Source organism: Pectinophora gossypiella, chromosome 16 (genome assembly GCF_024362695.1).
Source record: "Pectinophora gossypiella chromosome 16, ilPecGoss1.1, whole genome shotgun sequence".
In the NCBI taxonomy this organism is placed as follows: Eukaryota; Metazoa; Arthropoda; class Insecta; order Lepidoptera; family Gelechiidae; genus Pectinophora; species Pectinophora gossypiella.
Genome location: NC_065419.1, coordinates 3,670,095 through 3,696,391, shown reverse-complemented (window position 1 = coordinate 3,696,391; position 26,297 = coordinate 3,670,095). Strand labels below are relative to the sequence as shown.

The 26,297-nt window shown below is 37.7% G+C and overlaps 1 protein-coding gene across 2 annotated transcripts in view; it reads left to right on the top strand.

The window, feature by feature from the left end:
* Window positions 1-26,297, top strand: part of LOC126373989 (neuropeptide CCHamide-1 receptor) — a 198,964-nt gene that overhangs the window by 34,848 nt on the left and 137,819 nt on the right. For both annotated transcript variants that reach the window (XM_050020422.1, XM_050020421.1), the window contains exon 2: window positions 12,299-12,366. The gene's annotated coding sequence lies outside the window, so the exon portion shown is untranslated. The remainder of the gene's footprint in view (window positions 1-12,298; window positions 12,367-26,297) is intronic.

Here is a 26,297-nt window from a genome sequence, read left to right as displayed (position 1 = left end):
AACTATATTCGAGGAGGGGTGAGGTAAACCCAGCTTAGACGCTGGTGGGGAGCGGAGAGTTGCCGTTCTATAAGTAGTATTATTCCTTATTATTATGCTTCTAGTCTCAAATTACATGAAAAACAATTACTTATACAAGTCTCCTCGTGATAAATGTATTTGCTTATAAAAGGCTGCCTTCCTCTTCGCTAAGATTAAATCAGACAGCTTTATAATGAATATTCAAATTTATGCCCGCCATTGTCTTTGTTTGAAACTCTTAAGTTCCGATATCGGTCCTCCTTTTATAAGGTGTAGTTATGTACTCGCCTTAAGTCTTCTATCGTGTGGGTTGTGAGGTGCACGACCAACCTCAACAACCCTGGTGTCAGGGTTATTATTGAGCAACCAAAGGCTTGACATGGCTCGTGTAACGATTACGTACTTACATCAGGTAGTAACCGGAACCAACGGTTTAACGTGCCATCCTATGCAAGGATCATCTTACTTTTGGACAATCGGGTGACCACCATGTAATGTCCTCACCAAACCGGGGCTCACATAGTATTTTATGGTATGTGACCAATGGAATTAGAAGTCGCTCAACCACTGGACCACGGAGGTTATTAAAACGCCTGTCAAAACCACGTTTTTTAAATATAGGATTCTTAGGACAATATAGGATTATTTGCAAAAAATTGCGATCGGCACATTGTTAATACCCGGAATAAAAATAAACTTTCTTTACAAGTCAGTCGATTACATAAGATTACTAAACGGGCAATGTATACGTTTTTACTATAAGATTCCCATTGACATTCAGAATTTGCCTTTCAACTGTTTTAAGACAGTAGTTCAACAAAAACTTTACAAAAAAGGTTATTATAAAGTTAGTGATTATTTAGAATAATATATGAATGCATGGGATTAACTGTTTGAGAACTGATATTAGGCAGCTAAATTACTCAATTGTATACCAATATTTTATGTTTATTTTTATTTATTTTTTTAAAGAACGTCTAGGGCCCTGTGCCGAGGTTTTTCTTGCAGCTTCTTTTCCCCGGCTATACAGGTTGTGAGAAGCTGCAGTAGTTTTAGGCGGATAAGACGTTCGTTATGTAAAAATTGACGATTCAAAGTGTAACTATGTTACTAACTGAATAAAGATATTTTTGAATTTGAATTAGGAATTTAAATATCACATCCTAATGTGATTTGAAATTCAATTTTAATTTGAAAAATATCTTTATTCAGTTTGTAACATAGTTACACTTTGAATCGTCAATTTTTACATAACGAACGTCGCAACTTCTCACAACCTATATAGCCGGGTGTGTATAATCAAAACCTTCGCGAATACCTCTACGGTCCAGTGGTTGAGCGTTGGGCTCACGATTCGGAGGCTCCGGGTTCGAATCCCGGTGGGGACATATCACAAAAATCACTTTGTGATCCCTTGTTTGGTTAGGACATTACAGGCTGATCACCTGATTGTCCAAAAGGTAAGATGATCCGTGCTTCGGAAGGCACGTTTAGCCGTTGGTCCCGGTTACTACTTACTGATGTAAGTGCGCAATCGCTACATGAGCCCACACTATCGTGTGGTGTGTGATTGCCCGTTGTGTATCGTGGGAGATTTTGATTTTGACTTTTTATCAAAAGAAAAATCAAAACCTTGCAATAGCTAGTTTAAATCCAAATATTGACCTTCATATTTTTTTCCTGGAATGAAACCCATTGAATAAATTCGAGGTTTAGTTGATAGAAATTATTTGAAATCACATTCGAATGTGATTTTTCAATAAAGGCACATGGTTTTCAAATAAATACAGGATGTTAGTGATATCGTAACGAATACTGAGGCGGATGATTCAGGCCATGATTTTGAGTTGATATCAAGTGGAATTTTCCGTCGCAAAAGTATGGAACTGAAATTAATTAAAAAAATAACACAAAAATTTTCATGATTCCAATTGATATCAACTCAGAATCATGGTCTGAATCATCCCCCTCAGTATTCATTGCGATGTCATTAATACCCAGTATAAAATAAACATAAACAGCCTATATACGTCCCACTGCTGCACATGCCTCCCCTCAATCAACCGGAGGGGCTATGGAGCATCCACCACGCTACTCCGGTGCGGATCGGTGGAGGTATTTGGGCTAGTGGCCCGGGACCAACGGCTTAACGTGCCTTCAGCACGGAATTATCTTACTTTTTCGGACAACCAGGTTATTCAGTCCTAGCCAAACAAAGTGATTTTCAACAATGTCCCACTCGATAACCGAAGTCGGACCTCCAGACCATGAGCCCAATACCTACCCACTAGACCACGGAAGCTGTGAAATAACCTTTATAAACTTATTTATAAATTTTGAGTTATTATCAGCTTAGATAATATCTGCCTTTTTCCATTTCCACAAGAAAAGTTTGGAGAACTTGACAGAAGTTATGAAAGAAATGCGAAACCACTCCAAACATAAAATAATATTTAAATACTTATCTACATTATTTTCTCGCTTCTACTGCGTGTTTTCTCTTTGAAGAAATTCTTTTAGGTGTTTTAGCACTTTCATATAACTGTATTATTCGGCAGATACTCACGGCAAATACTCTTAGCAAATAACATTATATTTATAGTCGTTTAGGTTGAAGATAAATTGCTTATTAGCTTGTAGGCTGGATTGTAATCTTATGAAGCTTTCTGAGCATTCGAAGGCATTATTTAAATAAAAAATAAACCGGCAGATAAGCAAGTGCTAAAATAATGCTAAACCTGCAACTTTTTTGCTTGTTGCGACTTTCAAATGCATTGCGCTTAGGGACGATACTGATCGTGACGACCAGTTAATGTTAGCCGGACACCGATACCGACCCCGCTGGCATGGTCGACGCGATTTCGCTCCTTCACTGTTCCAAACCTTATAATAAATTACCTACTAAATTTTCGCATGCTTATATCTAGCGGATCATGTGATACTTGGAACATAAAACTTACCAACTGTTTGTAAAACCATGAATCCTAGACGAATAAATGGTTTGATATTGTTTTTTTTTTTGAAACCGTAGTCGTTTCATTGTTCCAAATACTTATTAAACTCCATCTGACGGCGCCCTGAGGCGACGTTCTCGCCAAGTGCTCCGCGCTCTACATTTGTCCGGCCAATTATAAGTCAAAAAAAATGTGTCATTCAGGTATGCCGCATGTAAATCACAGTTCCAATATAAAAGTTCCCCGGCCGCCTTTGGAAGCTTCGGAATCCAATGTCATTACGACTCGACATTATTGGCTGCGGAGTCACAGATAGCATTGTCTGAAATACAAAGGGACCACAAAGGGTCCGTGGGGTCACAACTGTGAATATGTACGGGACGATATCTGTGTTTGGCTAGCGAACAATTGTGATTGAACTAGTTCTGTGATTCTACGGAGTTTGAAGGTCATGTGTGTAGTGACTTGATGGACAAATTGGCAATTGTTCAAAAGCTGTGGCAATTGGTTTGCTTGATACCTAGTCTTGGTTATACGTATATTATTATAATACGCATTGAGGAGCTCGATGGCGCAGCGGTAAACGCGCTCGGTCTGCGATTGTTGAAGTTAAGCAACTTTCGCAAAGGCCGGTCATAGGACCACGAAAAAAATATCATCTCGAACTCCTCCGTGCTTCGGAAGGCACGTTAAGCCGTTGGTCCCGGCTGCATTAGCAGTCGTTAATAACCATCAATCCGCACTGGGCCCGCGTGATGGTTTAAGGCCCGATCTCCCTATCCATCCATAGGGAACGCCCGTGCCCCAGCAGTGGGGACGTTAATGGGCTGATGATGATGATGACGCATTGATGCATAATCGCCCTGATTTCTGCACACACTTCCTAATTTTATTTTAACTTATACCAGTCGTTTTCTTATCCGCCGAAAAGGCTAGGGACGGGTTGACAACTGTTAATGTTTAAATGAAAGAATAACCCGAGCGAACAATATAGACATCTCGCTCATATGCAATCCGTTTGACGTGTGTTGTCAACTTAATTCTGTCGGGTCATTGGCAGGAAGCAGGAATTAACATTTTAGAAGGTTTTTTTTTAAACTACTGCCTAAAATGGTCATGTGTTTATTATTTATTCGTAACACGTGTTCCATAAATTTTATGCCTGTCGATTACCCGTCCTACCATGAATACTGCAAAAAGTGCCATATAAAATTTCACCCTCTCTTTGAAGTGGTTGGGGGCAGATTTCCAAAAAAAAATTAAGCTCGATTTTTTAGTTAGTCACAAATCTGCATATATTATTTTTTTCATTCTACCTGCGAAAACCTGAAAACTGCGTAACGCTACATACAAACTTCCACCCCCCATTTTAGGAAAGTGGGGGAGTTTGAAAGAGACAAAAATGGCCTATGTCCCTCTCCATCCCTTCAACTATCTCCACTTGAAAAATCACGTCAATTCGTCGAAAATAATCAGACTTTCCTATTTATAATATTAGTATGAGTATTTATTCGCATAACAATTACAAGAATTGTGTTCGAAATACTGAAATAGAATGGTGAAAAATAAGTTTAACAAGCAATCAAAAAATAAATGAAAAAATAAAATAAAAACATAAACAACAACAAAACAAACACAACATAAACATAATAAATTTTTTAAAGAATATAAGATTAAAATGCCACAGAATAAGAAGTCATAAGTAATTTTACAATTTTAGGTCACAATATTACCATCAAACGTGAAAGGAAAACAAAAGTAAAATAAAAAAAATACCGTATAACATTGCAAGCGACTCCCCCTTAATCACGTTTTAGTCTACCACAATCTCCATCACCGATAAAATCATGAACTGAATAATAACATTTACTTCATAGGAAGGCTTAGTATGGACTGGACATAGCCCCTCACTTCCTTATGTCCCTTCTTTTTGCGAACCTATAAGGCGAATAAATTGTACTGTAACTATTATTACTCTTTCTATTGTCCAGAAATTACTCTTTTATCTGGCATCTTTTATCATCGTTAGTAACCTTTTATACTCTTTGATTAGGATAGGACGTCGTTACGTTTAACAAGCAACCACTTACGACTTTGTCATCACAAGTCTAAACTTTGCGATGACAAAGTCGTAAGTGAACGCAAATAAGTGAATATCAATTCTCGACTTTATTTTTCTTTTACCGAGTGTGAAGAAGACAGGCTTTTACCAAAATAGGGATTGTGATAGTGTGAACTTTTCCAGGAACATCATAGTAGCTTTATATTTAAAAAAAAAGTAAGATGATCCGGTGATGAGGTGGTGATGATGATGCTTACTAGTTACGGATATACTTAACTTAATTACGTTATGTCAGAGGCCTTTGGCGGTCCAATACCCTGACACCAGGGTTTCTGAGGTTGGTAATCCACCTCACAACTCATGATAAAAGAAGAGATTCTAAAAGTGAATTACCCGACTGCGGCGAAGCAAAAACGAGGGCCATGTGTTTGACCGCTCATGTCATGAATACACTTTGAAACCATGTCACATTAACTTTTTTGACAAATGAAACCGTAAGTCTCCTTAAATGTCAAATATGATAGTGCGACAGGGTTCTAAAGTGGGTACATGATATTGCTTATGACTGTATGTGTGTATGCACGTCTGTTACCACCTACCTTCTAAACCGCTGGTCATAATTTTACAAGCGATCTGTCACTAGAAGTGCCTCGATTCTCCTGTGGTTATAGGCTATGTGACGTGACGCTAAATTCAGCGTGGCGCCATCTAGTGGGAATTAAATATGTACATCAACAGCGCGATCCTCTTATCATCATTATCTCCCCAGCATCATCCCATTTTTCACAGGGTCCGCTTACCTAACCTGAAGATTTGACAGGTCCGGTTTTTTAAAGAAGCGACTGCCCATCTGACCTTCCAACCCGCGAAGGGAAAACCACCCCAATGCAGGTTAGGTCACATATGTCCAAAAATGCATTTCTCGGGAATGTGGGTTTCCTCGTTGTTTTCCATCACTGCTGAACACGTGATAATCATTTATGAACCAAACATGAATTCGGAAACAAAATCGACAATTGGTTTAGGCCTGTGCTGGATTCGAACCTGCGACCTCAAAGTGAGAGGCAAGCGTTCTACCAACTGGACTACCACGGCTCTACTTCCCCCTTATAATTATAATTAATGTGATGAATTACGCAGAAAGCTAAGAATAAACGCGATGAAGCCACCTTCACCTGTTTCTATTTGAAATTCCTGTACGACACTAACAATTAATATAGCATCGCATACTTCAAAAACATCCGGAATTTAAGTAAGTCTTAGAGATAATTAAAATGGCTACCGAGTTTACAAAATACCAATTACGTACAAAAGTGACACTAATTAAAACACATAATATTGGGTTCTTACCGCGCATGATCACGGGATGACTGATCATGGCATCCCGTGATCATGGCATATGCAACAGTGTCGAAATATCGGGAGTCTCACATCCCTACTGTAAACGCGGTAAGAACCCGTTATTATGTGTTTTAATTATGATAATAACCGCGTAAACTTAATACAATGTAAAAATTCCACTGTGGATTTAAAAGCTTTCAATTTATTTCTGCTTGGCCATTATAGACGGCGATACTCACCACTATTCACGTTGTTCTAACAGAAATATCATCATCAACCATCATCATCATCTTCTATCGTGTGGGTTATGAGGTGAATTACCAACCTCATCAACCCTGGTGTCAGGGTTATTATTGAGCCGCCAAAGGCCCCTGACATGGCTCATGTAACGACTACTTACTTACATCAGTAATTAGTAACCGGGACCAACGGCTTAACGTGCCTTCCAAAGCACGGATCATCTTACTTTTTTGACAATCAGGTGATTAACCTGTAATGTCCTAACCAAACTAGGGACCACAAAGTGATTTTTGTGATATGTCCCCACCGGGATTCGAACCCGGGACCTCCGGATCGTGAGCCTAACGCTCAACCACTGGACCACGGAGTTCGTTATCATAATCATGATGACGATGGTCATCTTGCGATGAATGTACCTCTGACTACCCCAATTGGCTTATGTTACGGCATTTTTCTTAAAAGCCAATATAATGTAGTTTACGTTGATAATGGTTTTGGGAGTACTTTTAAATCATAAGTACTTTTATTTTCGTCATAGCGTTCTTTATGGAAGTAGAATATAAATATTAAATCCATTGAGATCAACTTTAGTCCATTCAGGATTATTACTTTTTGTTTATTGCGTGGGTATACAGAGTTTTAGTGACAGGGTAACCGTGGTAGCCCAGTTCGTACCCTCGCCTCTCACTTTGAGGTCGCAGGTTCGAATCCAGCACAGGTCTAAACTAACGATTATCGTATTTGTTTTCGAATTCATGTTTGGATCATAAATGTTTATCACGTGCTCGGCGGTGAAGAAAAACATCGTGAGGAAACCCACATTCCCGCGAAATGTATTTTCAGAGGTATATGATTTAACCTCTGAAGGGCTGGTTTTCCCTTCGCGGTTTAGAATGTCAGACAGGCAGTCGCTTCTGTATAAAACCGGACCTGTCAAATCTTCAGGTTAGGTAAGCGGATCCTGTGAAAAACGGGTTAATGCTAGACAGATGATGATGACGACAAGAGGATCAAAAATAATTATCTCGATTGGACGACCTCCGTGGCCCAGTGGTCGATTCCCGGTGGGGACATATCACAAAAATTACTTTGTAGTCCCTAGTTTGGTTAGGACATTACTGGTTGATCTTGTGCTTGGTGCTTCGGAAGGCACGCAAGCCGTTGGTCTCGGTTACTACTTACTGATGTAAGTAAGTAGTCGTTACATGAGCCATGGGGCCTTTGGCGGCTCAATAGTAACCCTGACACCAGGATTGATGGGGTTTGGTACTTCACCTCACAACCCACACGATAGAAGAAGAAGATCTCGATTGGATCTACCACACCTGATACCCCGAGAGATTCTATTTCGAATCTATCACCTGCTCAAATTGATGAATTGTACAGGAACAACTCGACAAAAGAGACTTTTAATAGAATTTAAGGCCCTTTGTTTTGTATCATTGGCAACAGTGGATAGCATGAACACGTTATGATGGTGTTGCTAGTAAAGGCAGTAAATACATTATAATAAGTATTTCATATTTTATAAATTAATTTGACTTTAATAATTTTTGTGACTTTATTAAAATGAGCTAAGGAAACGAAAACTATTTATTCGAAACTCAAAAACACCCTATCATTTTCCTGAGAAACAACAGGACACAGCATTTCCATATTTCACGGAAATATGTTCAAATAACCAAACGTTGCGTTCAGTTTATGTTCAAATGGAATCAGCGTTGCGAAATGGTCGTCCTAATCCAGTCCAAGTACGGATTCACGGGAGTAAAAGATATAACAGATGCCAACTCTTGACCATTCACAACTCCTATAATCTTTCCATTATATAGCAACGGACCACCAGTACTTTTCTTTGTATCCTCATCGAAAAACTTCTTGCTGCATTGGTTGACTACACAAATCTCCGGTCGCCAAAGCACTGTTTGAAGATGGCATGTAGTTACTATACCGTCAAAAGTCTTCAAATCAAAATATCCTATGCGTAATCCTGGTTTACCATACTCGAAGTAGTTGATGCCAGCGAACATAATCGGTACTCCAGTCAGTGTCATGCCGTCTATTGCCGATATTCTTCCTAATAGATCTACCGGCATCATATCCGTTCTCACTATCCCAATGTCATGTTTCGATTGGCCATTGATATCCGTGCGATATTTCGGATGAGGAAACGTCTGCCTCACATTGAATTCAAAGTCAGGATGAAAAGGGAAGGGTATATGCTTGTACATCACCTTTTGTGGAGGTATAGCCACGAGACAATGTGCAGCTGTCAGTACCCAATCTCTGCCAATAATTGAGCCTGTACACAGTTTAACTTTGACTTTATTGTCAATGATTATTAGTCTATGCAATAAGACAATGTACGTGTAATTCTTCGGGATTTCATGTCGTTTGCGCAGCACAAGTTTTGCTACTGTCGTGGGTACTGCTGTTTTTGATAAAGTTGTTGTTCTTGCGTTGGTTGTAACAACTTTTATAAATACTGCTATAACACACGCAACAAATCCAACATGATATCTCATGATAGTTGACAGTTAAACAGTTGAAGTCTCTTCAGTAATTTCTCTTTCACTTGTTTTGCTTTTATAGTTGTCATTTATTTTGATGTTGTCATCTTTTTTTATATTTTCACTAATTTTATATAAACTTTTTGAAATTCAAACAGAGCTTGCTTGATGACGAATGATGAATAAACTTTAGTATTTTCTGGGGAAATAATATCTTTCACACTACTGTCGAAATAGTCACTGAAATGGTTAAAGATTTATAGTTTACGTTATTACAATATTCTCGTTGTAAATAAAATTGTTATTTTATACAAGCAACGTCATGAAATCATAGCTATTAAAGATAAGAACTATGGAAATAAAACCACTTTTTGTGCAGTATTATTTGGCTGGACCTAGTGTGAGGTATTTTGGATACGATTAACAAAAAAGCAATCTTAATTTTATTACCACCATGTCTTACTTATTTTTAGGGTTCCGGACCTTAAAAGGAAAAACGAAACCCTTATAGGATCACTTTCTTGTCCGTCCGTCTGTCTGTCAAGCGTTTTTTTTTTTATGTTAGCATGTAAACACAAGCATGTACCAATTCAAAATATTACAAAAGTAAAAATAGTTTGGTTATTTTTTATCTGTGTAAGTATTACAAGACCCGAAACACGGGCGGCCATGATTGAGCTTCGTGTGACGTCACATTTCATAAAATAAACAAAAAACTACCTGGCAGGTTTCAAGTCACTTGAAATGACGCGTAGTTTCACAAGTGTCTTTGTCTTTTGAAATGTGAAGTTTTCACGCGAAATTCAAAATTAATAAAGAAAAATAATGTTGGTGCGACAGGGTTCTAAAGTGGGTACATGATATTGCTCATGATGGTACAGAGTGATGGTGTGTTGGCGAGCCAAATCATGGCAGTATACAAAATGTGTACTCTACAAATTATTATAGCCTGATATGTTTGTTGTACGCCACGGTAAGAAAATGCGGGCGACGCTAAAATCATTTGCAGACAGAATTCAATGACAACATCTCAACAAACACTTCACAATACATTTCCCTAAGGAAACATATTACTAAGAAAATAGGACGTGGCACCAATATGACTGTATATTCAAGTATATTTGACGAATGCATTACCATGAATTACTAAAGTATTACCATAAGGCGTGCTATTTTGACATCTGTCATCATCATATCCCTAAGATTTGCATTTCTTTTCCAAATATAAGATGGGAAATGGTAATGTCTTTACTTTTCTTTATTAGCCTCGAGTTTTTAATAAAGGAAATTTTGTTTTCTTCCCTTACGCATATCTAAATGTTTTTGATTTTCTAAGGAAAGTTCTAATGCGCTGGACTACTTACTTACCGTACGATTACCATTGAAAGCCCTCAGCGCTCCCCATTTGTCCGGCCAAGTAGTTAACGCCATCGGCAAACCGGCAGCATAACTACTCACGGCTAACGTGATAATTGCCTATTTTCTCATTGCTGGGGTACATAATTGTTCAAAAATGTGTGCGTCTATAATTGGCAGGCATACATACCTGAACTTTTCCTTTGTGGATTTTATTTTGTGTGTTTGTGTATGTACTGCTGTTGATGGTGATAAAATAAAATAAAAATAAATGAAATGTAATGGCAGAAGCATTAAATAAAACTAATTGTTGCTTGATATTTGGATCACATTATGTATAGAATTATGTTGCTACCTATATTGCTTCTCTTTATTTTGATCAGAATAATAATGGTTGGAAGTTGTAATTGTACCTTGGTGTAATAAAAAGGGTCATCATTTATACCCAAAAACAAAGATAAAAGCTGCATAATCTGTTATTCATGAAGTTAGAAGTTTAAACGAAGAAAAACTTAACAACGCCATCTATCGTGTTTTTGGGGAACGCCGATTGGAAAGTCGCTCATTGTCTGCGATTGTCCATGGCGCCTGTGTACAGTCATAAGCATTATAATGTACCCACTTTAGGACTCTGTCGCACTAACATATTTGACATTTAGTGAGAGTTACAGTTTAATTTGTCAAAAAAGTTAATGTGACATGGTACCAAAGTGTATACATATATACTGCTCGTGACCGTATGCGTAGTATAAGCTTAATCACAGGTTGTCTATTTTTTTTAAATATCATTTAGTATGACAATAAAAATAGCAATAAAATTAAAATTTTACGATAGTAAAGTGCGTCATTAATTTATGACCCAAAATAAAAGTCCGAAATACTGACGCATTTTCCTTGTAGAGTTAATTTCGAGTGTGACTTGTTTTTTTTAGTTAACGTCAATTATTTTTAATTTTGAAATACTGGTTTCTTTTTGCATTCTAATTAATAAATCAATACATCGTCAAAACGATAATATTATTACCTATATAGAAGGCGGAGGTTCGTTTTGCTCTGTGTACACATGTTGTCATATAGCTGCTGAGTGATTGATAGGTAAGGTGAGATGATTGTGTGAAAAATAGACTACTCTTGTTTACATGAAAACTATCGATAGGTGAACTGAACACTGTTAGGATTCGTAATGTTTATTTTATTATTTATTTATTTTTTTCATACCATTTAAACGTTGTTTAAAGAAAGCTTAGACGATCTATGTTTTTTCTTTTTTAAATTTTATTTTCAATTATTGTTCTTTTTAATTTGCTAACTTTAACTTTAGTTTATACTTTTTATCAGTGTTGTGTGCGTCTATAATTGGCAGGCATACCGGAACTTTTCCTATGTGTATTTTATATTGCGTGTTAGTGTATGTACTGATGTTGATGTACCATAATAAATAAATAAATAAATAAATATTTAATTATTATTTTTTAGATCATATAACTTAATAACAGACAGAATAAAGTCGCGAATCTGTGTCACGACTTTATTATTTTTAATTTGTAACTGGTATATTATTTCTTTTGTTTTTACTTTTGATTTCATCTTTTTCGAACGGGAACGTTTTCCCGCCTTTTGAACGCGGTGGCGGGAATTTGGTCCGGTTGGGGGAATCTGCTGTGAACATTATGAAAATATAACATTATTCAAGAGAATTACTGAATTGTTTGATTACGACGAGCACCTCCCCACCTGAGAGCAGAAGTATCATCACAACACTATAGATATTAATAATAATGTTGTTAATTTCTATCTTTTTTCTTTTAACACAGGTAACGAATTGAGGAAAAGCGATCCCTGGTGTAACCCACGCGTTTTTCATCTATAAAGACATTAAAAGGTAATTACGAATTCATTTTCCTTTAAAGAAAGCTTTAGATACCATTACCGGAGAAATAAATGTCTTGGAGAATAATAATAAACGAGAAATGACAACAATTGTTAATGGCATATAAACAAATTCATTACCATCCAACCAATCTGTGACACAGTTCCTTGGGTCAGAACATTGCATGCTGAAATCACCCGATTGTTTAGGACATAACACAAAAATCACCTTGTGATCCCTAGTTTGGATAGAACCAACGGCCTCCATGGTCCAGTCGTTTGAGCGTTAGGCTCACGATCCGGAGGTCCCGGGGTCAAATCCCGGTTGGGACATATCACAAAAATCACTTTTTGATCCCTAGTTCGGTTAGGACATTACAGGCTTCTTACTGATGATGTGATGTAGTCGTTACATGAACTATGTCAGGGGCCTTTGGCGACTCAATAGTAACCCTGACACCAGGGTTGATGGGGTTGGTAAACATGTGTCTACACTCAGCGGGATCCCCTGTCTGGGAGACATAAGAGTGATGCAGAGAATTAGATCTGGATTTGTTCTACTAAATTATGCTGAAAACAGAATTTGTTCCGTTAAAAAAACGGAAATACAAAGTATTCTAATCGACCTCCAGCCAGCGGGATATTTACCAAAGTTAAGTCTGATGAAGTATAAATTGGTATTAACTTTTAGATCTGTATTTATTCTGTTCAACAAAACAAAAAAAATACTTCTGACATCCTTACTTCAGCTACAATCAAGTTGCAATGAAACCTCCAGTCAGCGGACTTTTTCTCTGAATGACATTCTTTTGTAACTTTTACACTAAAATAATAAAAAATAACCTATTTACGACTATAATTTCACTTAAATTACACACATAATATCTTTCAAATTCTATACTTTTTAATTTAAGCACTAGTGCTTAATAAATAGATGTACGAATAGGTAATTTATGTGAAAGCAGCGTGGTGGAGTATGCCCCATACCCCCTCCGCTTGATTGAGGGGCGGGCTGTGCCCAGCAGTGGGACACGTATATAGGCTGTTTATTTTTTTTATGTAAGTAATGTATTTTTTATTCTATGACAGTGGAATAGAAACTTGGCACAGCTTTACATTCTCGAGACATTTGCATAGATACTAAACGTGCAATTTACGCCTTATGGACTTATCTCCCCACAACATTTAGTGGCAACAATCTGCGGTACAACAGCAATTTGCATTGTAACTTTAGTTTTAAATGTCATTGAATATGTACGTAGGCAGACTATTCTTTTTAATTTTTGACGTGACCCATTGTAGATTTGCCGCAAATGGCATTTACTACTTGGCCGGTTTAGGCATAGACTAAAAATAACACTAGGTATAGAACAGTAACATTCCGCCCCGCACCAATTCGCATCGGTCGCTGACCTCACACCCACTCGGTTTTACATAAGTCAAAGATTAAAAACACTACGTATAGAACGGCAACTCTCCGCTCCCCACCAGCGGCTGAGCTAGGTCTACCTCACCCTCCTCAGTCTTACTTTAGTCTTCAATCGTATGGGCGCGTCACACAACCAGATGCGCGTGTACGATAACGTCAATGTGTATGTGTGAGTGTCTGTGTAAAACGATGATTTTTGTATAAAGTGTCTAGGGTGTGCTTTAGAATAATATGAGAGTAAGCTGCTAGTATTATCTAATCTATGGTAAGAGGGAGGCGGATTGTCTGTCTCGGTCGCACTTACGTGTTCGGCAGCACACGGTGAGGAAGAAGGTGTCCGGGATGTGACGTGGAAACATACATCAGCCCATTAACGTCCCCACTGCTGGGGCACGGGCCTTCCCTATGGATGGATAGGGAGATCGGGCCTTAAACCATCACGCGGACCCAGTGCGGATTGATGGTTATTAACGACTGCTAATGCAGCCGGGACCAATGGCTTAACGTGCCTTCCGAAGCACGGAGGAGCTCGAGATGAAAACTTTTCTTTTTTGTGGTCACCCATCCTATGACCGGCCTTTGCGAAAGTTGCTTAACTTCAACAATCGCAGACTGAGCGCGTTTACCGCTGCGCCACCGAGCTCCTAACTTTACTCGTCTATATTTAACCTTACTCGTTTATATTTCCTGAAAATGCAGGCCTGAAACGCGCTAATGAAGTTTAAACTTAGCAACGCTACTTATAATCTGCGTCGTCGAGACTTTTTAAGGGAGTTGTTTAAAGAAATAAATATACTGACGGTCGCAATTTATGAAATTATGAAAATATTATGAAATCATTATGTATTGTACGTAAAAATATCTCCTTCCGACAAACTGTGAAAGGCATACTTACAATACAAGGAATACATAATAAAATTGCTATTCAAAATTCCAGAATAAGTAAATTAAATTAATCTTTTTTTGGGGTTATGTATATACGTTCTTACAATAAAATACCAGATAATAATATTGAATTTATCAGAAAAAAACATTGAATGCTCATGTGAAGCGTTCTTTATATAAAAAAGTTTATTATGAGATTAATGATTACCTAAATGATAAAAATGTCTGGTATTAACTGTGTTCCTCTAGTTATTAAATAAGTTGTATTGTATACCCTCATTGATTTAAAAGATGTGTTGCTGTTGCATTTTCTTGTCATTTCTTCTCCCCAGCCATAACACCTTGCGAAATGACGTAAATTCAAAATTGTACATTGACCTTCAACAAGTTTATCCATGATAATTACGTTGAATAAATGGTTCTGATTTCTAGTTTCGACGCTATAGTAACATATTATATATCAATTGCGCGATGCATATAATACAACTTCCAACATGACACCGTTGGATCGTCAATCCTTAGTTACGCCTAAAACTAATGTTGCAGGGTACTATACTCGTTAAGGTCCCTGAACTGGTGTCTGTAATCTACCTACATAACGAATTATATGCTGACCTAAATATAAAAATTAAAGGCGAAAATAGCTTTTTTTGAAAGCAAAGTCCTTCGCCCCTAATAAGTCGTCCCCTATGAGACCGGCCATAATTACTGGCCTCGAATCTTCAGACCTTTCAGCATTAATATCTCAGCTTTCAATAACATGTCCCAAGTAAAATTATAATTTTGCATCGAGCTCGGAATATTTTAATTAACTAAAATTGTCAGCTGAAATTTAAGCTCATCTTAACTGAAGTGCACTTTAATTAATATTATGTGTTTTATCTCACAAAATTTATAAGTTAAATGTGCCACCATCGTCGCACAACCAATGATGTATGCATGCATATAAGGTGAAGTAGCATTTATACTGAATGTTAGTGACGTAACGAAAACTTTGAGGGTGATTCAGACCATGATTCTTAGTTGATATCAAGTGGAATTTTCCATTGCAAAAGTAAAGAAATAATTACTTTTGCGATGGAAAATAATTTCAAAAAAACTAAAAACAAACGTGAATTTTGCAACGGAAAATTCCACTTGATATTAATAAGAATCATGGTCTGAATGAACCCCCTCAGTATTCGTTACGATGTCACTAACACCCTGTATACCGATCTTTAAACCGTCGCGCGTGTTTGAACGAAAAGGAATGTGGAGGAAGCAAGACAAGTATGTCAGAATCGAAGTAAATGGAATTCCATAGTCTCTGCTTACCATGGTGGGAAATATTCATGAGTTTATTTATGTATGTATGTACCTAGGTATGTTACTTTAGTCAATAAACATCGTTTTATCGATCTACTACTCGCTGCCTCGCCGTTCTAACATTGGCTTATAATAGAAATGAAAAAAGTGTCTCCTAGACACTGCACTTTGAGGAGCTCGGTGGCGCAGCGGTAAACGCGCTCGGTCTGCGATTGTTGAAGTTAAGCAACTTTCGCAAAGGTCGGTCATAGGATGGGTGACCACTAAAAAAAAGTTTTCATCTCGAGCTCCTCCGTGCTTCGAAAGGCACGTTAAGCCGTTGGTCCCGGCTACATTAGCAGTCGTTAATAACCACCAATCCGCACTGGACTGGGCCCGCGTGGTTGTTTAAGGCCCGATCTCCCTATCCATCCATAGGGAATGCCCGTGCCCCAGCAGTGGGGACGTTAATGGGCTGGTGATGAAGGTGATGAGACACTGCATAACAAATACACTCACGCCTATTTCCCACCGGGGTAAGGAGAGACTATGGAATTCCATTGCATACTATGTAAAACATCTGGGAAAGATGTGTGAGGCCAGATGACTTCTTCTGTCGTGTGGGTTGTGAGGGGAATTACAAACCTCATCAACCCTAATGTCAGGGTTATTATTGAGCCGCTAAAGGCCCCTGACATGGCTCATGTAACGACTACTGACTGTGATGATGACTGTTACTGGAAGTTTCCGCAGAATTATATAAGGTTAAGTGCGTTCCGTAATCTCATACTTTGTTGCCTGTAGTTTGGCAGAGAATTACTATTAACCACAGGATTACAAAATATACCGAACTAGCTTTTGCCCGTGACTTCGTCCGCGTGGCGTGTTATAAAAGAGAGATCTTTGTGTGTGTGGGAGAAAGGTTAAGAAATGCTTAATTTAATTACAGCCATAATTAAACTTAATATTTACTAAGGTTTGCATGCATGCTAGATTGAAAACATCTATCTTACGCGGTTTAGATTTTTTCATACAAATGTTTTTAAGGCTAATTTCCGTTTCCGTGGGAATTTTGCAATGACCTATTGCAGCTAAGCTTTAAGTTTACTAAGGTACCTGCATGCCAAATTTGAAGCGTCTAACTTAAGCGGTTTAGATTTTTCATACAAAAGGATTTTCCCGCTAATTCCCGTTCCTGTGGGAATTTCGGGAATTCCTTTCTTTGTGCACCTCTACGGTACCTAAGCTACGTCCCTTCCAAATTTCAAGTGCCTACGTTTAGCCGTTTAGGCTGTGCGTTGATATGTCAGTCAGTCAGTTTCTTCTTTTATATATTTAAGATTAGATGGAAAGCTTTTAAACGTGCTTTTTGATGAGAGATCTGTTTTATCGTTTACATATGTATAGTACCCAGAGGTACAAAGCAGCCACGTCACCTCTCCTCTCATGTGATGTGTGAGTTCAATAAGGTTATATTATTAATAGGGCTGTTTTTATGGTTTTTTCGGCAAATATTTCCGACAAGTAGCAAGTATATTATTTTATTTTCTTTAGGGAGCTAACTGCTTCAAACACATTTCCGGCCGAGTAGTTAATGCCATCTGCGGCAAATCTACATATAATAAGTCACGACATAAAAAGCTTCAAATACAAATAAGTACAAAGGTAGTTCGCAGAAGGCCAATTACACAAAAAAAAGTCTTAAACTTTACAAAAACCATAAGTAAACAAAATGCTGCATTGAACATTTAAGTGGGTAAAAGATCGAACGGAATCTTACTAGAAATAAGAAATAAGCACATAAATAACAATAAAGTAAGTGTCAAACACTGTTAAGGAAACTAATTATGAGACTTTTTTAGTATGGTCAAAACTGCTGCAGAATGAGAGATCTGTTTATTGTGATTTTTTGTGTGTATCAAACTCGCATAATTAATTTGTTGAATGTTGCACACGTTTGAGGCATGAAACTGATTTTTGGCCTATATTTAGTGTGAGCTAAAACGATTGATTTATATGAAGGAAGCGAGAGAAGTGTCTCAGGATCGAAGCAAATGGAATTCCATAGTCTCTGCTTACCCCGGTGGGAAATAGGCGTAAGTTTATGTGTGGATGTAAGAAAGGATTATTTGTGATCAATGGGCTGAATTGAATTGAATACTATTATAATTGTATTCAAAGATATATCGAGCTATTTATTTCTGTTCCGTGACTGGAAAATGTCACGGACAAATTCACAAGACAAATGTATTATAAATAATTCACAAGAGAAGAAAATGCACAAATCGTCCACTCCGGAACTAACAACAGCCGGATGATGAAAACACTTCATATGGTAATGACGACTGCAGTGTTGATGATAATGATATGGTAAAAGCCGCAACGATACGACTGACCCTATACGAGTACAACCTTGCTATGGCTAAAAGCAAATATCAAAGCATGATATAAGAAGATCAGGTATGCTCAATCCTATGACAAGCCGCCATTGCTAGCCCATTGATGACGTAAGTGTTACCATTCAAGTAGTATCACCAACATTCCAAGCACGCGAATTTAATTATTGAAAATTAAGTGAATTACTGACTAATGTATTTAATTACTAACATTTGTCATGTATACAAAAATCATTAAAACTGTACGTTTTAACTAAAAGTACAAAATTACCTTGCAAAGTAAATAAAAAACATTGGACGTTGGTAATTTATTTTTTTACGAAATGGCAACACAGGGTCGGATGACGTCAGCTGGGCTAACCTTGAAATTACTAGCTGTCAGTTTTGAGCATACCTGGTCGTCTTATAGGTACCATGCATCAAAGTACTCACTTGAGTTCTGAACATTGAACAGATACACTGCTCTGCAAAACAAAGTATCACACATTTAATATTAAATAACTTTTTAAGTACACAGTCTAGTGGTTAGTGGTCTAGTGGTTAGAGCGTTAGGCTCACGATCTGGAGGTCCAGGTTCGATTCCCGATGGGAACATTGTCGAAATCACTTTATGAGACTGTCCTTTGTTTGGTAAGGACTTTTCAGGCTTGAATCACCTGACTGTCCGAAAAAACTAAGATGGATCCGTGCTTCGTAGGGCAAGTTAAGCTGTTGGTCCCGGCTATTAGCTGTAAAAACACCTCCATCAACCCGCATTGGGGCAGCGTGGTGGAGTATGCTCCATACCCCTTCCAGTTGCTTGAGAGGAGGCATGTGTCCTGCTGTGGAACGTATGTAGGTTGTTTATGTATGTATTTTTAATTACACAAGATTAACTTTAAAATAAAAAGAACTCGAAAAGGAGTTTAATTTACTATTATTATTTACAAAGAATGCTGATAGAATTATCTTTAAAACGTTCCTTTTTGAAATCTTTAACTTCTATTATTTAGAAAAAACAATATACTTCTTTTAAAAATGTAGTGTTTATACACTACTACGGTAATAAAATTATCTGTAGATAAGGCGCGTCTTACAAAAATACGCCGAAAACTTGTCACTAATTTAGTTACAACGCAAACGCAGCGGTGTCAAATGTTAGGTACGTACGGTCACGAGCATTAATATGTATACACTTTGGTACCATGTCACATTAACTTTTTTGACAAATTGATCTGTAAGTTTCACTAGATGTCAAATATGTTAGTGCGACAGAGTCCTAAAGTGGGTACATTATATTGCTCATGACTATACAGCGTCATAATAAAATGTGTAAATAACGCGTGGTTCTATTATTTATGTAATATAAGTACTGGATGTTAATTTCAACTTTATGCTCCATACGAACAGTCATGAGCAATATCATGTATCCACTTTAGAACCTACAGACAGTAAGACTAGGACCCTGTGCTGGAAGGCTTTCTAGCCACGTTTTTCCCTCAGCGTTACAGATTCCGATGTGGTAGTAGTTTTACAGCTACTTACATAATATGTAATTTAATTTTTGACGTTCAAAAAGCGCTAACTTTGTAAGCCAATTTTGAAAATTAAATATTTTTGAATTTTTGAATTTTGTACCCTGTCGCACTATTTTTTTTGAAATTTAATGAGACTTACGGTTTAATTTGTAAAAAAAGGTTTCAAAGTGTATACATATTAGTACTCGTGACCGTACTCGCGAAAAAGGTCTTAACAGACAGAGGGACAGACAACAAAGTGATCCTATAAGGGTCCCATTTCCCTTTTGACCTTCAGAACCCTAAAACTGAAAAGGCCACAAAGAACCTCCTAACCCGAAGGGAAAACCAGCCCAATTACAGGAGATTATTAAAATTTACTTACCTCAGAGAACATTTCTCCAGTTATATAGGTTTCCTCCAGACATTTTCGAAAACGAATTCAATTAGTTTTATATTAAATTTATGAGCTGTGGTAGCCCAGTTGGTAGAACGTTTGTCTCTCAATTTGAGGTCGCAAGTTCGAATCCAGCACAGGCCTAAACCAATGATTATCAAATTTGTTTTCGAATTCATGTTTAGGTCATAAAATGATTATCAGCGTGAAGGAAAACTTCGTGAGGAAACTCACGAGAAATGCTTTTTAACGTTTATCTTTCGCAGGTTGGAAGATCAGATAGGCAGTCGCTTGTGTAAAAAAACTGAACCTGTCATATCTTCAGGTTGGGTAAGCGGACCCTGTGAAAAACGGGATAATGCTAAGAAGATGATGGTTTTATATTTTAAATAAAAAAATAATAAAAATATATTTATTTCGGACATTAATCCATATTTATTGTAAGTACAGCGACTTACAAACTAAGTTAGTAATTTAATTTAAATAAGGACTGGTGCTAATTCCTGTAAATACCATCTAATTTTATTTTAAGTTATATCTGTCCTTTTCTTATCCGCCGAAAAGGAAAGGGACGGGTAATCGACAAGCATAAAATTTATGGAACACACGTCAATTTTAAGCACAAATCTAAACCAACCGTCTAAAAATTTTACGTCAGTCAATAACCCGACACATTAATTTACTCATTCTTCCTAAAATTAAGAGCTGTGAATGATCCGTCCCTTTCCTTTTCGACGGATACGAAAATGACGGATATAACCTAAAATAAAATTAGGCGGTGTCTGCAGGAATCGGGGCCATTGTATCAGAAAATTAATTCATATATGACCTACTCTTGGTCCCTGAACAGAACACATGATTCTGGACCCAGTGTTTTATAAACGGGCTGTCAGGCATCTCACTAATCAACTTGAGAATTGGGCTTAGGAATTTTACTTCAGAAATATTTTTAACTACTCAGATGAATTCATTTGTTATTTCCTTGTTTTTTATTGAGATTAGACATATTTTTGCAGTGTTGATTTTATGTATCCGCATTTGGATGCTAATTTATTATGAGTAGTATTATTTATAGTTACGACTTTATCTAATAGCTGCGGCTATTGCCGCATATATGATTTGATTCATGATAATGGACATGGAGTTTTGTTACTGGAAGTACTTATTTTTAAATCGGTCGCGTTCTTCACACGTTACAAAATAATTTTTAAATAATATACCTATTTCACGTGGCACATCTGAACTTGTCATTTACAAGATGAGACAGGTCTTCTTCTATCGTGTGAGTTGCCAGGTGGAGTACCAACCTCATCAACCCTGGTGTCAGGGTTACTATTGAGCCGCCAAAGGTAAGTAGTAACCGGGACCAACGTGCCTTCCGAAGCACGGATCATCTTACTTCCGGACAATCTTGTGATCAGCCTGTAATGTCCTAACCAAACTAGGGACCCCTTTTTTTTACTTATTGTAGATTTGCCGCAGATGGCATTAACTACTTCGCCGGACAAATGGGGGGCGCTGAAGGTACTCACCCGGTACAACGTTTAAGACAACAGGCCTGAGGGTACCCAGTTGGGCGCGAACCTCGGTTCAGGGGACGCCATGAACCGAGGTACGCTATGAAAGAATAAATCGACCCTAGTGGGTCGATAGCGATAAGCGCTGATTGAGGGAAGTAAAATAATTTTTATGATATGTCCCCACCGAGAATCGAACCCGGGACCTCCGGATCGTGAGCCCAACGCTCAACCACTGGACCACCAGGTCGATGAGACAGGTGACTACATAAATATTTACACACGCGAGTTGAAAGCGAGCGATTCAAAAATAAAGTTCCCGGGCGGGCCGGCCTATAGTTTCACAATGCCATTACTGTCCATGATTATGTTTGTCGATCTATATCGTCATTACTTGACTTTTTTATATACATACATAAGACACACCTATGTCCCATTAGGGTAGGCAGAGACTCACTGTCGCTTTTTTCTTTACCTCATCATCTTAGCATTATCCCGTTTTTCACAGGGTCCGCTTAAGCGTGAAGCTTACTTTATGTAAAAAAGCCTATTATAAGATTAATGATTACCTAAATGATAAAAATGTCTGGTATTGAATGTGTTCCTCTAGTTATTAAATAACTTGTAATGTACCCTCATTGATTTAAAAGATGTGTTGCTGTTGCAGTTTCTTGTCATTTCTTCTCCTCAGCCATAACACCTTGCGAAATGACGTAAATTCAAAAATGTTACATTGACCTTCAACAAGTTTATCCATGATAATTACGTTGAATAAATGATTCTGATTCTGATTCTGATTCCGCTTACATAACCTGAAGGATTGACAGCTCCGGCTTTTTATAGAAGCGACTGCCTGTCTGATCTTCCAACTCGCGAAGGGAAATCCAGTTCAATACAGTTAAGTCAAATACCTCCGAAAATGCATTTCTCGGGAATGTAGGATTCCTCACGATGTTTTCCTTCACCGCTTTGTTTTTCTTTACCTACTTTTTTAAAGTGAAGTCCTCTGAATGCGTTTTTTTTTATATATTTTTACTAACTTTGTCACAATTTTTAGTTTTTATAACACTCAGCCGTGCTTTGGTAAACTCACGTTGAGAAAATTCAAATTTAAATTGTTTTGTTTTTACCGTTTTATTATTTATTTTTCTCTTCGTCACAAATGCCATTGATACAATTTTAACACAAATTACACATTACTATTTGCAACGTTTGAATCCCAAAGGACATGCATCTCATTGTCATAATCGAAATCGACAACACATGTGTTCAATGTGCATGAGTAGTTATTGTCTAATTAAGCCTATCAAAATATTAAATCAACCTTTGTTTGATGATGATTCAAAATTTTAGTGGCATGCGGTGCGTTGCAACGTCCTAAGGGCAACAATTACGCATAATTACTTAATAAACGTAGCAAATTCGACCTTTATTATATATTTACTGTAGGGTTGCGTTTAGCCATAATCTATGTAAGTACACTAATAACGCATATTTATGGAACATGACGTTCGTGCCTCCGTGGTCTAGTGGTTAGAGCGTTAGGCTCACGATCTGGAGGTCCGGGTTCGATTCCCGATGGGGACATTGTCGAAATCACTTTGTGAGACTGTCCTTTGTTTGGTAAGGACTTTTCAGGCTTGAATCACCTGATTGTCCGAAAAAGTAAGATGATTCCGAGCTTCGGAGGGCACGTTAAGCCGTCGGTCCCGGCTATTAGCCGTAAAAACACCTCCACCAACCCGCAGTGGAGCAGCATGGTGGAGTATGCTCCATACCCCCTCCGGTTGATTGAGGGGAGGCCTGTGCCCAGCAGTGGGACGTATATAGGCAGTTTATGTATGTATGACGTTCGTGCCGCACCCAGCAGAGTCCACATAATACCAGCGTAGTTGACGCCTCGACTTGTGTGAGTGAGGCCCTTTTATCTCACGACGTCCGTCCGTGAAAATTTTATGTGATGTTATTGTCTTGTTTTTGTGTGTGGCGTTCTTTCATAATAAACAATTTATATTCCATTCCAACCACAATTTCTCGTGTTAACATTTATTAACACTATTTTTACGAATATGGGATATACAGGGTGTTAGTGACATCGTAACGAAAATTTCGAGCGATGATTCACACCACGATTCTGAGTTAGTATCAAAGGGAATTTCCCGTCGCAAAAGTATGGAAATGAAAATACATAACATAAAACATACATAAACTGCCTATATACGTCCCACTGCTGGGCACAGGCCTCCCCTCAATCAACCGGAGGGGGTATGGAGCATACTCCACCACGCTGCTCCACTGCGGGTTGGTGGAGGTGTTTTTACGGCTAATAGCCGGGACCAACGGTTTAACGTGCCTTCCGAAGCACGGAATCATCTTACTTTTTCGGACAATCAGGTGATTCAAGCCTGAAAAGCCCTTACCAAACAAAGAACAGTCTCACAAAGTGATTTCGACAATGTCCCCATCGGGAATCGAACCCGGACCTCCAGATCTTGAGCCTAACGCTCTAACCACTAGACCACGGAGGCTGTTTGATGCTGAACTGAAAATAATTTCATTAAAATTTTCCGATTGGAATTTCCACTTGATATCAACTCAGAATCATGGTCTGAATAATCGCCACAGTTTTTGTTACGATGTCGCTAACACCCATACGTACCCGTATGGCTACCTGTAGGTAAGTACTTGTACATTGTGTAAGTGACATTGTAACTAATACTGATGGGGATGATTGGTTCCATGATTCTGAGTTAATATTGAGTGAAATTTTTCATCGCAAATGTATAGAATTGAAAATAATACAAATATAAATTTAAAAATGACACGAATTTTGCGACGGAAAATTCCACTTGATATTAACTCAGAAACAGTCTGATTCATCCCCCTCAGTATTCGGTACGATGTTACTAACACCCTTTTTTATCTATTAAATGCGTGTTGGCTCAGGCCTTGAAATCTCCAAAAATAATGTGTTTGAAACACAGACTATTAACATTTCGACACCGCTGATAGCTGAGTTGTTGTGGCGCCGCAAAACGGAGTTCTATTACAGTTCATCAGAAAATACAAAGAAAATTACAGCTTTTGTTACTGTCCTCAAAATTCTTAATCACAGAACCGCCCCGACAACGTGAGAATAACCTTCCAATTTCATATTTCTCCAGTCCCTGTTTGTATATAAGAACTGTCAGATTGACATGATCTTGAGGGCAGACTCGAAGCTGAGATTAGTTTATTAATACCACCCTTAGACTTGGCAGGTAGGCATCATTAGTGAAATATTTACCACCTAGAATCCATTGATCGGAAGCGAACGTTCACAGCTAGCGATTTGAGTCTAAATTAAAAAATCGACGAGAAATATCCGGTGCTTCCACCTATTTCTACCAAAGTAGTTCTCGTATTTCTCGCTAAATCCAACCAATCCAACAGTCCAATGAGTTATTAATTTATCATAAATGCAGTTTTCCACCAACACAGTTCAGTTAGGCTCCGTGATATATGGTATATGGTGTATGGTATATGGTGGTGGGTCCGTGGTATTTATACATCTTGAGATGAATGTACCTCTGATTAAGTACCTCAATTGCATGTGAGCTTATGGTGTTATCTGAAATTGAATTTATATTCCCATGCCCTAAAACCGATTTACTAACAGACTGAATAACAGCAACTGTACATTTTACGAGCGAGAAAATTGTATCTATTTCTAGAAATAGTTCAAGGGTTATTCGCAGAATCCAAGGAATATAAACTAAAATTTTCAATATCATTTAATTTCGTATTCGACAAGTAGAAAAGCGAGGGAAAGGATGTCATATCTTTTGGGAAAGAGCGTGTGAAATTTAGACTACAGATTTTTAGGGACCTCTAATGAAAAATGAAACCCTTATAGGATCGCTTTGTAGTCCTGTTTCTCCGTCAGTCAGTCTGTCCCTTTACTTAGACTTAGACCCTTTACTCGATAACGTGTGGATACCTTATACTCGATGATACTCAATAGCCTATACTCCACGCTAATTGTTGAAATTAACATCGAATACTTATGTCACCGATCAAATGAAGCTTTAAAAAAATCAAGCTTCTAAATCAACGCCTTATGTTTGCCTTATTTTCACACATTTCGTAGATGAATCGTAACCTATGGTGTACTTCCCGTAGATCTTAAATCATATAAATAAATAATAATAAACTTTAATGCACAAAAAATATTAACTTAAAATCACTTACAACTAGAATTATGTGTTCTTACAAACTAAAAATATTAAAAATTGGACAGGGGTCCCCAAGCTAGGCGGGTGCCTGTATCTTAGGGAACCAAGTAAACAATTTGAAGCCTTATGTAAATATAGAAAATCTAAAACATGTATTATTTAAAAAATAAAGAAAAAGGTAAGTTGTACTGGCAAGAAGGAAGGTCTTACAGCACAAGTTAAGGAAAAAATCAGAAAAAAAATCCGTCACGTAAGAAAAAATCGGGCGATTTTACGACCTACCGCACAGGAGTAGGTAGATACCTACTTACATGTTTTTATTGTAC